This window comes from Grus americana, chromosome 12 (genome assembly GCF_028858705.1).
Source record: "Grus americana isolate bGruAme1 chromosome 12, bGruAme1.mat, whole genome shotgun sequence".
Lineage (NCBI taxonomy): Eukaryota > Metazoa > Chordata > Aves > Gruiformes > Gruidae > Grus > Grus americana.
The window spans coordinates 2,601,568-2,615,086 of NC_072863.1; the positions used below are offsets into that span (position 1 = coordinate 2,601,568).

Sequence of the window (13,519 nt, forward strand, 5' to 3'; positions counted from 1 at the left end):
GAAGAGTGCTTGGCTGCACTGCACCGATGCAAAGGAGCCCCGCAAATCCTCTGCTCAGGGGATTCCTTCCAGCACGAGGCAATTCCACCTTTCGATTCGCCACCAAAACACAAGAGAAATGCCCAGGGCGCAGTCGTGGCGGGCAAAGCAGCCTCCCCACTCTGTCCTCCAGACATGGCTGTTAGAGGGCACTCCGTCAGCTAAGAGAGTTTCCTCAAAATCTTCATGTAACTTAATTAAAAATAAAAGACTGAGGCTCTTCAAGAATAAGCAAATAAAGTCCTGAACGGTTGCTACAGCAATAATGGCCGTACCGGAATCAGCGGAGTTTAACCTCTGCGCACGATGAACATGGTCTGTGAGCAGAGGATCCAGGTGAGCTCTCAGGGCTCAGTATTCCTACTCCTATGGAAATGCAGTAACCTAACAAAAGAGAGAGGAAGAACGCAAGGAACGTTCCTCAAAGGTTTCATGGAGAATATCGTAGGTTTTGGTATAAAACAACTTAAAGGAATTACGGAACAATCGAGATGCAGGGGAATTAAAGGAAGAAAGACGTTTCAGTCTTGACTGCAAAGTATTGCACTCAGTCAAGGACACTGAACTTTATGATCTCGTTGCGGGTCGCGCATTTTCCACATGAATTAACAGACACCCATTGAGCTGCAGTGACCAAGCAGGATTTTCATCCTGGCTGAAGATCTGCCCCAGGATGTTCACATCCCATTGCCAGGAAAGCATCTCCAGATAGCATTGGTCAAAGCCCTCTGTGAATAACCACTTTATAATGTGAGATAGAAACTACGCAGTGGGTCACTGGTAGCAGGGTTGAAAAAGGGACATTCAGCTCTCAAATCACAAGCCTCTACAGTCAACACTGAAAAAATTTGCTCTGTCTCAAAGGCTCTTATAGACCCAGGAGGATCGACACGTTCAAAGAGCGATTGCTGCAGTGTGTTAGAAAAGGTTAGGGAAAGCCAAAAACCTTAAGGTCTTGCAAATCAATCTGTGTATTGCACAAAAGTTTCTCCTCTTCCAAACCCGAGACAAATGCAGATTGTATTTGTCATACTTTTAGAAAAACCTTTAATCAAAATCTCTCGCTCTCTTTTGAACAAGATTACAACACTCCAGAGATACAAAGACAACTGGAAGGCAGAAGTTCTGCAGAACGGGCATTTTACTTCTAAAACTCCACTTCCTCTCCCTTGCGATTACACAGATTTCTAATACCCTGTCAACTCAGTGTAGTTATACCCGTATTTTTCTTCAGCTGCCACATTTAGCCACAAGTGCTGTCACCATAAATTAAAAAACTTTTTTTTTTTTCTCAAATTTCCTCAACCACATCTGCAATTGCATTAACATAAAACTCACTAGATGCAACTGGCACAACATGGTAGGATTTTTCTTTCGCGTTCATAGGAAGGAGTTGAGTTGAGCTGAGCTTAGCTGAGCTGAACTGTAGCCCACCCTCCTGCCTGCCACTCAGACACCTCTCTCACCAACTGTTCCTCAAGGAGGGCATTCATTACTCCAGAAAAACACCTGTGTAGTATCAGACACTGCTGATTTTCTTGAGGTAAGGGGGTATTTACTATCTCTGTAGTACAAATATAGGAATCAGCCTCTTTTTTTTTCTTTTCCCTTATCTTTGGAAAGGTCTTTAAGTCAAAAGATTAAAGAACTGAGAAAAGGTATACAAAAACTGATAATCCCAACACAGAGACCTTCCAATCGTAAATACTTGTCAGTCTTAGCATAATATGCAACCTTCAATATACTGTTCTCTTTCAGGCACATTTAAGTACCCTATAGAAATTACTTTATGCTGCTGAAGAACTTCAGATGAGTTTGGATCCATCATCATTCATCATGTCAGCCACTCTACGGATAGTTACACACACTTTGTCTGCTCAGTTTTATCAAATAGCTAGCCCTAGGTTTTATTAATTTTCACTGGTTTGCAGAAATTACAGAGCTCCTATGCTTATTTATAAATTATATCCTAACTTCTATCCATTTTCCATGAAAACCACGCAGTGCTTTAGAGATACATTAGGTCTTCCGGTGCTGGTACTTCCGTAAGAAGAACTGCCCAAATCTTACCTTGGTGCTTGTAGCTTAAATTTCACTGTTGTTTCTGTTTGCTGGGATTTAAACTTGAGGAGAAGCATTTTGTTATTGTTGTTGTTGCTGATAACTGCATTCCCAAGGGCAAAAAATTGATTTGTATGGTGGGTCTTTCTCTTTTTGGATGTTCAGCAGCCTGAGTTGACTTCAAACCTTTTACTCTTCAAACAGTTTTACATCTGTGGGATTAGTAAGCACCCCTACATAAACAAAGATAGAGAAAAATCTGAACTTCCTTTGTCACGAGAGAGGAGGAGAGAAAACCAGTATTGCTATCACCATCCAGCGTGGGGTTTTGCTCCCTTTTCCATAAATCACATCATTTTTGGAAGAGCCAACAGAACTGGCTGTTACGGAAAGCAGCACGCTAAGCAAATCCGCTCAGCAGCCGCCTACCCAAACCCAGGCTGGAGGGTTGTTGGCGAGCAGAAAACACGATGCTCAGAGGAATTTCATTCCAAAACTTTTCCTGATGTGAGGTAGAGAAAATTACAGTATTTTAACAGGGCATCGTGGCAGCTCAACAAAGGTTTCACTGTCAACACGGACTGGATAGCTTTGTGCAGGCAAACTGGTATGCCGTAGGAAGGGCAGTGAAGGTCTCAGCAGACACATTAGAGCTCACGCACACGAGGCTTCTGAGAAGAACGGGCTAAAATTTTAGAGGGAGGAAGGAGCCGTGGGACATTTGATGTCAGCAAGACACTTCCCGACAGGAGTCGGCAAGCACGCCCCAACATGCATGTGGATGTGCATGCGGCGTAGCTTAAAACAGAGCAAGGATCCCCAAAATGGCAGCAGACATATTCCTCTTCTCAACCAGGGAGAAGTGCTTTTATCAGGGATATAATGGGGCTCTCCTGAGGGCATGTAACAACCTCCTAGCATCATCAAGACAATAGGCAGCACTAATTAACTGCTATCCACAACAGCTTTCCAAAATGCTCTCCCCTCCCATGAATTACGTTGTGTACTATTTATATACTTATATATTTATATGAAGGTATACAAAATATCCACTTATATATCTTATACATAAATCAAATTTTAAATATACACGTGCAAGTGCATCTATATGCTAATGTGATTTTAGGTTTTGTACTTTCAGTGGAAATCCCCCCACATTATGGTCAAAGCCACAATTGTTAATTGAACAGTTCTACTGCAAATAAAGAAAATGAGAACAAATACTTAGCGCATATATATACACACTCAAAATATCGTGTATGTTTCCTCTAGAATGTTACTTTATCAGATTATATATAGCACTTCTTTCTTCCTCACTGACTGTTTGCCCTGTAAAAGCAGTGTTAGAGGCACAGCGTAAATCAGAGCAAGCGCTGGTGCAGGGAGGAAAGGCTCCCGTCGCAGCCGGAGCCCTGGCCACACAGCACAGCCACCCCGAGGCCACGCAAGCCCCGCGTGACACCCACAGCGTCAGTCCCGCAAGCCCACGCTTCAAAGAAACAGCAAGATGGGGAAGCACCTGCTCAGGATGGGGACCTGCTCGGGATGGGGACCCCACTGGGGCGGGCTGGGGTCTGCAGCTTCTGCGAGCCTCCTGGCCACACGGCCACCCCTTGGCCCACCTTGGGCGTCCCTGGAGCTGGAGCTCCCCTCCGCCCCAGCAGCTTCATGGGTACGGGGAGTCCTGGAGGTGGTTCCATCTTCTAGCACTTCCCTACGGAGCACTTCAGCCACCTGTTCAGCGCAGTAAAATATCCAATCCGCTTAATGAGGCTTCCGGTAAAATAATTCCTTTGAAGTCCCTCAGACCATGACAGCAATTAACTCAAGACCTAGCTTCACTTCTGTTGTTTTACCTACTCTTATTCAAGATCAACAACATCACTGATGGTGCAAATTATTTCCCCGCATAAGCAGTAAGAGAATGTGTATCGCATCCAGCGGTTACAGTCAGCTGGCAAAGTGACCTGATTGCAATTACAGCCCCAACGTGCAGCTTCATCAACGTCCCTGGGCTCATCCTGATTTTTCCTAACAACAGCCTCCATTTTGCAGACGTTAAGACCATGAGGCAATTCTTTGCGCTTACTATGGGCAGCGTTTAGATGTGTAACCTACGGCACCTATAGACGAGGCAGGCAAGGATGGCGTCAGAGGAGAACGTTATACAGAAATCGGATCGGGAACTGTGGCTCCTCTTAATAAAACTGTTCCCAAGCACATCCCACTTTGGTATTACATATACATGCGTGTATTCAAAAACTTTTACCCAAATGTATGAAATGTGTATTATTTGCATTGCAAATTATTTGTAACAATGCACATAGAAAAGCAAATAGGGCATCAATGGAGTATAAATAAATATAATTTTTAAAAAGCCAAAAATTCTATGAAATATGAGTTTCTCCACACTAGAAAATGGGAAAAATAAGAAATGAGGGAGACAGCAAGCAATAGACACACAACCACAGATCGTTAGTCTAAAACTGCCCTTGGAAGAAACTTTTTCAAGGTTTTCTGTTTGTTTTATTTCTGTTCCTGTTTTTTTATTTGTTTTGGGTTTTGTTTTTAAAGTGAGCAAGAACGAGGATAAAAGGAAACGAATTCCCCACCAAAGGGCCTCCTACGGACCAAGCGGGACGGCCTGCTGACTCCAGCCACAAGGCTGTAACCTCTGCGAGGGGGACGGCATGTGAGCGCACACATCCCCTTGAACGCGGTTCAAGACAGCGATTCTCATGGGTGGCGATACCGACGTCACAGGGAAAACAAAAGAATACCCGAATCCTTCTCCTTGCATACGTCTGACGACGTCACCTGCACCCTATACGTTAATCGGTTGGCCAGGATTGCGTCTCCAGACCCCTGCGGACGCAACGACGCACCGCTCCAAAGTAAAAACAGAGAGGACAAATAGTCGCAACCTGGAATTTCTATTCTGTGAGGAATTCCAATATTTTCTCACGAGCGCGGGAGGGAAATGAAATCTTAAAAGATTCCGGCAAAATTGAAATTACGAAAACGTTTCATGCAAATGTTACATTTTAATAATACGCAGTTTTTGTCTGAAAATGTTAAAAGTATCCAAATGTAACAAAATATAAAACAGAGCATATAACAAACCTGAGAACTGCACTATAAATAAAAAAAAACCCACAAAACAAAACAACCCAGAAACCTGAACAAAGTAAAACATTCCAGCATCATCAAAATGAACCACTTCAACATTATACCAACAGAGATGAAAGTCGAATGATGCACTGGAACGCGTTTTCTCTCAAAACCGATTATAATCAATAAAATTCCTGTGGAAAATTTCATTTTTATTCAAACTGGATTTTGGATTCAAAGCCGTTCGAACGTGTTTTGACTACCTACACCCAAGAAAATTGCTGCCACCCTGACCTCCGCAGCAAAGGCGATGCAGGCGAATGGAAGAGTGTTACTCATTCGCACCAAAGGAAAGCCTAAGACCTATGTTTTCTATAAAATTGGTGCTCTCGGCTTATTTCTCAGCAAAAATGCTTTAAGGAGAGGGAAAGCAAAGCTATTGTTACTAAGACTTTCTTACTGTAAGAAACCATACTACAGTGCATTTACTGGTATGCTATGAAATACCATAAATCATTCTGACAACATGATACTTGTCAAAATAAAGGCATAAAATACATCTTGGAATAAAATATCCTCAATCTTATTTATTTGTTTGCTCACTCATGCCATTTGGCTTTTCTCTGTGGGTTTCCCAATCGTTAGGGTGAATTAGTGAGATTCTGCTGTAAAAACATAACCATGTGCATATTCACAGGCTTATGCACACTGAATATCTGCATATAGCACTGTACAGTCATTCAAGAGAACTAAAAATAAAGCTTTCAAAGGGCACTTCAGTTTTCCTGCAATATTTTTTTTCTCTTTTCCAGCATTTTTCTCCCTCCTCCTTCCCCCCCCCTCCGCCCTCCGCCAAATATTTCACTAATGCTCAACGGTGGCATGGTTTAAGGGAGTCCTGCATGGAAAGCTCCTTCAGCTGCTTAGCCCAACAGCATAAATTTGATCTCGTAATTAGTATTCAGCTCAGCATCTTGGATAGAAACCAATGTTACAGCCAAGAGGTGGTTTAAATCACATAAATCATAGATCAATGACAGAACTCTAAGCACTGGATAGATTACAAAAGTAAGCTTTAGTTAAAAATAGATTAACCATTTCCCTGCAGGAATTCCTTCCAAAAAGCCCTGAATATAAAACAAATAAAATTAAATCAGATAATTTTTTTTTTCTAATGTATGCCTATACTAGATGAATTGTTCTTTCCCTTGACAGTTACACACTGATTAAAGAAATGTGTTAACATGCTATTTCAATGGAAAATATTGTAAATTGTGGAGACTTTAATTTTTTTAATGAGCCTTTAATAGCCAGAAAGAACGTACCAGCAATGTTGTGTACGGCTAGGTCTATAGCAAATGTCACAGCAACTAACAGATATTTCTTTAGTTCCTGTTTTTATAAAAAGGGTAAAAATCCTTCCCAAGCCAAGAAAAACATTTCTGAGAAGTCTTTTTAAAGTATTTTGTGGTTTAAATTTTAGCTAATGGAGCGCCCAGTTTTAAGAAGCATCACAAGCCATCTGCTATCCTGATTTAAGCGCCCATGGGGGCACTCAGCATCATGAAGGATTGTGCCCAAGATCACCAAATTGTTAAAAGTTCGGTGGAAGAGGAAATACGGGGCTGAATCTCTTCCCCTTGACTAAGGAAGGAAGGAAGGAGACTTTGGCTCCTGCAATCAAATTCTCCGCCGGTGCAAACCAGCATTACACCAAATGGGGGTGTACCGATGGGTGCAGATCGTGTCAACCGGGAATCTGCCCTGCAAACTGAGAATGGCAGAATAAAAATTAAAAGTATGTGCTTGCTCCTGTATATTTTACTGTGTTTTCCTCCCGTGAGGTCAGACATTGTTCAAAAGAAAAAAGAAAAAAAATTAAAAAAACCACCACAACTTTTCAGCATCTGAAGGACAATTTGCATGTCTCTCTTCTCAGCTGCAGAATTGAAAGCGAGAAATGCCTTAGCAGCACCTCAGCCCTTCCTCAGGCTGCAGAATCACACAGTTCCAAACCATCGCGGCTGGAATAATGCACTCAAATTCCTCCCGTTGACTGGCAGGAGGAAGAAAGCCTTTTAAACACACACACAGTCCGAGGCAGTTCAGGCAACATCAAACAGATGAAAAGCATCGGGCACCCAGTCCTGCCACCTCGCACGCCCTTTTCAGACTCTCTAAATGCAGCTTAAAATTAGTGAGAAAACGATCAAACTGCGAGAAACCCAAAATTTCCTATCCCTGGACTAACAAATTTTCATCAGATGGAGAACTGAAAATACTGGAATTCACCCCAATAAAAAGTGGCACAATTCTTGAACTGGAAAATACCTGTTATAGCCACGACATAATGAACCCAAACTTCCTGCACACCAATACCCGGTTGTATATTTAACTTCCCATAGACCACAAAAAAGTTATTATAACTGTTGTTATCATATCTAGAATTTTAAAAATAAATAATACCGCTTTTATAGGCCTTTACATTTGTTTTCAAATACTCCAGCTCCATCAGGAAAAACATTTTTAAACTTTCAGTGCTTTATGGAAATTGCTGCTTTCAATTTCCAAGGACTTGTTTCACCACAAGAAGAAATAAAAAAAGCAAGCTGCTCGATAGCTACTTGAGGAACAACATTCAGATTTCAAAACTGGCACCCCGTGTGATAGAAGACCGCAATATATGCAATCAAGAGATAGATTCAAACAATAACAACTAGCACAGGCTCCAGGGCATAGCAGAATGTGTCATTTACTTCAGATCCGATTCTTTAAACATCCTACGAGTAGTTCAGCGGAAAATAGATGGGACTGCTCGTGTAAGTATAGACTACTCATACAAGGAAGTTTTCAAAGGCTCTACGTTGTCTAAGATGCTGAAACATGCATATCAAGTTTAGTAAAACTAAAAAAAAAAAAAAAATCTCCTGTAATAAGCCAAATTGTCAGAGAGATGTCAGGGTTAATTTTTAAAGGCACATTTCCCTCCAGCAACAATTCTCTTTAATTATTTCAATGTGAAACACATTATCAGACATGTTCGTTCCCTGTTCTCTGCTCGCAGCAGCTGACACAAGATAGATACAAGATGTTAAGACTTCTGCGCTGATGCTCACACACATCGGTGCTGGGCGCCCGGTGCTTGCCGGCTCGGGGTGGGAGGAGCGGGTGGGCAGCACCTGCGGCACCTACAGCCTCCAGCTCCCTGTGCCGAACTTCTGGGGCCACCACCTCTTAGTCACGACACCTAAACGGGGTTGGGAAAAAGCTGCAGGATTTCAGAGGATGGCCCCTGAACACCTAAACAGGCACCGAGCACAGCACCGAGCCCGCGGTCACGCTGGTTTAAGGGTTATCAGGTACCATAACACACACAGCAGCCTTCCAGCGTATTTGCACCGGAATTTCTCCAGATACAGATATTTTTTATATTTTTTGTATTTTTTTTACTTTGAGCTTTAATAGTCAGGTGGAATAGATAGCACAAATCGGGCAAAGTCCAGTGAGAAGCTGCTGGTACACTGCAGCACACGGAGCTGCTGCAGGACGCGGTCGCGTAGGATGCTTCTTCAGGAGTTTGAGAGAAACACTTTATTTTCCTCCCGAGTAGCGGGGGACACTCTTCAGAGACCCAAAATAAAACATCAGCTCAAAAATATGGCTGGCAGCGGCTTCAAATTTCACAATTGAGAAGAAACTTTGACCTAACAAATCAGTTCAGCGTCACAGAAAGCAGTACACGTGACCAAGTGTATCAGATGGGTTCTCTATTTTCTAACGTAATTTCAAACTTGAGAGACATGTATTTAAAGTTCTTAAATATGCCAGAACTCACACCGATCTATTCAATCCTAATTCTGGTGCAAGGAAAGTCTAATCCTTTTCCTGAGAAGGAAGGCTGGAAGGGAAGCGGCTTTGGACCAACTGTACCAGATCGGCTGCAATCTAATGGTCTTTTTTATACCACCTACAGTAAAACTCACTATATAGCTAGTCGTAAGATTAAAAGCTTTTCAAGTTGCTATCTTGGGAAATTTCTTTCAAGGAAATTACTACAAAGCCTTGTTTTAGTGCGTTCCCCTACTGTGCGTCCTACTGTGTTTTTTTAATAAGGAAAGCCATCCATCCAGAGAGGTGTATCCTGTTCTCCATGCTTGAGTGTCTAACAGCAGGCACATACAGTAGACGCTCTGATGTTTTGCCTCTTTAATTTTCACTCCATAATGTTGGTGCCTGGTTTTCCTGACTGCACCTTGAGAGCGGTTTAATTTTGGGCGTGCACAGAATTTTGCGAGGGGATTTTCAGCAACAAAATTCTGATGTTGTGAACAAGTTCAATAAATAAAGATATTCCGAATTACTTTTTTTACTGTAAAATACAATCCTGCTATGCAGTTATCACAGGATAGAAAGTGCGATAACATCACCAAGAGAAAAAAATACAAATACTTCATGACTAAAACAGAAAAGGGTATAGAGATGCTTCATTTAGTCTTTAAAAGATGCTTCATATAGATACAGAGATGTTTCATATAGATACAGAGATGCTTCATACATATATAGAGATGCTTCATTTTAGTCTTTAAAAAAGATGACTGTATGCTAAATATGAAAGCATGGCAGATACATCACCATGCTTTCAGGCAAACGGCACACACAGTCATAGCTTCTACACTCAAACTCCCAACCAAATGAAAACAGCTCATGGCACTGAATTTATTAGCCCAAGGATTTTACCACCGATTTTGATGAAATTTTTTAAATCACGTCAAGCAGCTCCCCGATAAAAGGTTACCGTACCACTCAAATATCGGACCTGAAACATTTTTTTCATAATAACGGGCCAGGTACCGGGTTATAAATGAGCACTGCTCCATTGACTTCAGACAGGGTATGAAAATTGATTCAATGGAGCACCATCAGCTCTCACCAGCTGAGTATCTGTCCCTCTAATCACAACTAAAAAGATTTTCTTAGTCAATTAAAGGCTTGAAGCCTTTACTCACTCACACAAAATCCCCGTTGAAGTCGGTGCTAACAATGCATTCATTTAAATCTTAACAAACTGCAGTGCATGCACTGCCTGGTGGCACAGTTAGTGTTATATATTGAAATACGCGCTCCCTCCATCCTAAGGCACTGACGGAGCAATACGTACGCTTCCATACTGTCTCACGTGGCCCAGAATAATACCTGACTACCCTCTGATTCTGACACGTTTCTTTAGTAGCTGACAAAAAAATTAGCACATTCATTATTTTTGCTAACAGGAGTATGAGCTATACGAAGAAAACATGTACCTATGCTGACAGAATGGGAGTACTTTAATTTCCAAATTACATACATAAATAAATCAAGCCATATAACCTGATAAATGAAAGATTATGAAAATAGTAATATCCTGCAAAATCTTGAAAGGCATCATAATTCCTCAAACAATTATCTTCTGTCATATTTGTGAGTAGCCCATGTAGTTCAAGAACAGAAAATACAAATGTGCTCCTTTAAAATTCATGAAACCACTCATTCTGTCATAAAAGCAGGCATCTTTCATGGCTACTTATTTCACACAGTCTCATAACTAATACTGACAGATACTTGGAATGCAAAAAAAAAAAAAAAATGAGCACTGGACAAAGAACACGAGCTGCTCAATTCTTACATTTTAATGCTTAAAACAGAAAATAAAATCATATATTATATACCCTTACAGAATTTCTGGTATAATTAAATTAAAATTTGTAGATAAAAATGAGATTGTACAAAGACTGGTGGTATACTGCTACCAGGATTGGGCTGTGCTGCATCCATGACAACAGGATGGAAGGTTGCTTTTAATACTATTATCTTACATACCCACAGCTGAATGCTAATGCAGCTATACTGAGGAAATCAAGTTTCAGATCTGTATCCACTGAACTTACATCCACTAGGCAGGGAGTTTAAAAGCCAGGCTAGCATACAAAGACTAATATTATAGCTCTGTCAACTCCCCAAAGGTCAGATATTTCAAAAGGTATACACAAATATTAATTGTCAGGTAGTTCTGTACTGAAGACCAGAACTGAGGCAAAAATCAGGTTTTGTGACCATAATTTTCTTCCAATTCTATTTTATAAAATGGAGGTGCAGAAGAAAACAAAGATTAAGTCAGATCGGTTTATGTTCTGAACACTGACACGTGATGACGATGCTCCTTATGAACATTGCCTCAGAAAAGATTTTACCTGTTTTCCTCAATGAAGGAAACGGAAAACGTGTGGGAAAGCAGCTGGGCAGCCTTGTTTTCCAGCGGATACCAACAGTTCAGTCGACCTGTCCTCATCCCGGCTGGGGGACGCAGCTCCAGATCCCAGCCTGCCCTTTGCCTGCACAAGGAACCTCTGCTCCATCCAGAGGAACGCCAAGCTCTCCCTCGGGTACCTCCGTATCTGCCCAGTCCCTTCTGCAGACATCATCTCCAACTTCTCAATTTATCTTGTTCTGGATTTAAAAATACATTTTGCTATAAAATCATTAAAAATAAACACCAAAAAAACCCCCCAAGTTACTATTTTGGGGGGCAATTAGCTTGGTATTTCCCAAATAAAAGAATTCTGAGCTGTCTTGTAAAATCAATGCATCTCTTCCTCGTTGGTGCCAACAACATCAAACCGGTTCACTAAGTCCCCAGGTGAAGGAGCCCTCTAAAGCCTTGTTCTCCCAGAAGTGATATCGTGTGCCTTGCAGCACTGACCCATCTTCCCAAAGGTGAAAACAGCCTCACAAACACTTTAGACTCTCCTTATGCACAGATAATTTTCAGACATCTTACGCTATCTATTTTTTCTTCTCCAACCCACTACACTTCCAGATGGAGAAGTATTGGAGCTGCTGACCACCTTCCTACAATAGGCTGTAACCCGTTGGTACCCAAATCCAACTCATTTATAAAACATTGGCTCATATGCTGTCATACCCTGAACAATTCATTTTTATGAGCAGTATAAGGTCGCTGCTGGAAACTCTTCCTCTGTCGTGCTCTGTCTCCTGTCGCAGTCAAGCGTGTGGGCATTCTGACAGGTAAAAATGCCCATTTTTTTGTAGAATGCATTCTCAGAGTTACTATACATTAAATAAATGCAAAATACAATAAATAAATAATATAAAAATAAATATAACAACACATATACAATAAAATAACCTGAGCCAACTGAACTAAAATAATGAGAAGAGGCACTTCTGGTGACAGCTTCTCAAGTCCATAAGGTGTACTTGCAGGAGACCAAGCCAGCTATCATGGAAGTGAGGGTTAACTAACAAAGGTGGTTTGTTGGGTTTTTTTCCCCCCTGTGCAGAGTACCCTTTCTCTTCAAAACCACGGCCTCAGTGGGGCAGCAAAAAGGTGCTTCATTTAAGGAAAAGTAAAAGGTGGCAACAACGGTCACAACGATGAAAGGGTTGGCCTCTAAGTGGTGGAATGACAAAAAGTTGTAGCGTTTTATGATATTGTAATTGAAAAAAGTATTAAGTTGTTAGTGGAAGTGTATTTAAGAAAAGCCCCACACGTGGATATAATGGAAAATTAATCCTCAGAGCCCAGCAAGTCCCTGAGGATGTAGAATCCATCATGAAGTTACCTCCTGTCCCAGATTTTCTTGTTGCTTGCCTCTGCTGACAACAGTTGTCTTTTCATTAGAGTATTTGATATCAATTTACGCAGACACCAGGGGCAAAAAAGGATTTCACTTCCTTCATCTGAAAGACACTGATCCACAGAATTAGTACTTTGAACAGATGCCAGGATAAAATAGTGACACATTTTCTAAACTAATAACCACAGGTGGCCACGGCAAATTGTCCAAAGCCTCTCAGGGCTGCCCAGGCAGCCACGACTCTCCTGAATTCCTCAGGATTCCGGTACAGACAACACCCCTGATTGCAAAGGTAGCTCCTCCCAACCAGCTCTTGCTGCGGTTCCTGTTTCTAAACTAACCCCATAAAGAAATGTCACCATTTTTAATACCCGTCCTTCTGCAGCAGAGAATGCGAGGGAGTAACGGCTCTAAGTGCATTTTCAGATTAAAATCTCTCAAAAGAGGTTAGCCTCCATTCTGGCATGTATTAAGCATTAAATTAACTTCACGTGCTACAACAAATAACCTCAGGAAGGGCGTCTACCTCACCTAACTTGACAAAAGAGTTGCCTACCTTCTGCTTCTGACTGTTTCTAGTGTTGCAAGAACCGACGGTGCAAAACGCCTGGAGAAGCCTCCATCTGCCCAGCAATGACCCCGGTTATCACACGGCTTATTCCCAGCTGGCTTGG

At 41.6% G+C, this 13,519-nt stretch overlaps 1 long non-coding RNA gene across 12 annotated transcripts in view; it reads right to left on the reverse strand.

The window, feature by feature from the left end:
• Nucleotides 1-13,519, reverse strand: part of LOC129211956 (uncharacterized) — an 89,080-nt gene that overhangs the window by 39,989 nt on the left and 35,572 nt on the right. For 8 of the 12 annotated variants that reach the window (XR_008579022.1, XR_008579027.1, XR_008579029.1 and 5 more), the window contains exons 1-3: nucleotides 12,831-12,955; nucleotides 11,439-11,694; nucleotides 2,110-2,333 (exon numbers count right to left, since the gene is read on the reverse strand). This is a non-coding gene — a long non-coding RNA (uncharacterized LOC129211956). Of the gene's footprint in view, nucleotides 1-2,109; nucleotides 2,334-11,438; nucleotides 11,695-12,830; nucleotides 12,956-13,519 lie in introns of those variants that run through there. The other 4 variants (XR_008579028.1, XR_008579020.1, XR_008579026.1 and 1 more) reach the window with 2 other exon arrangements.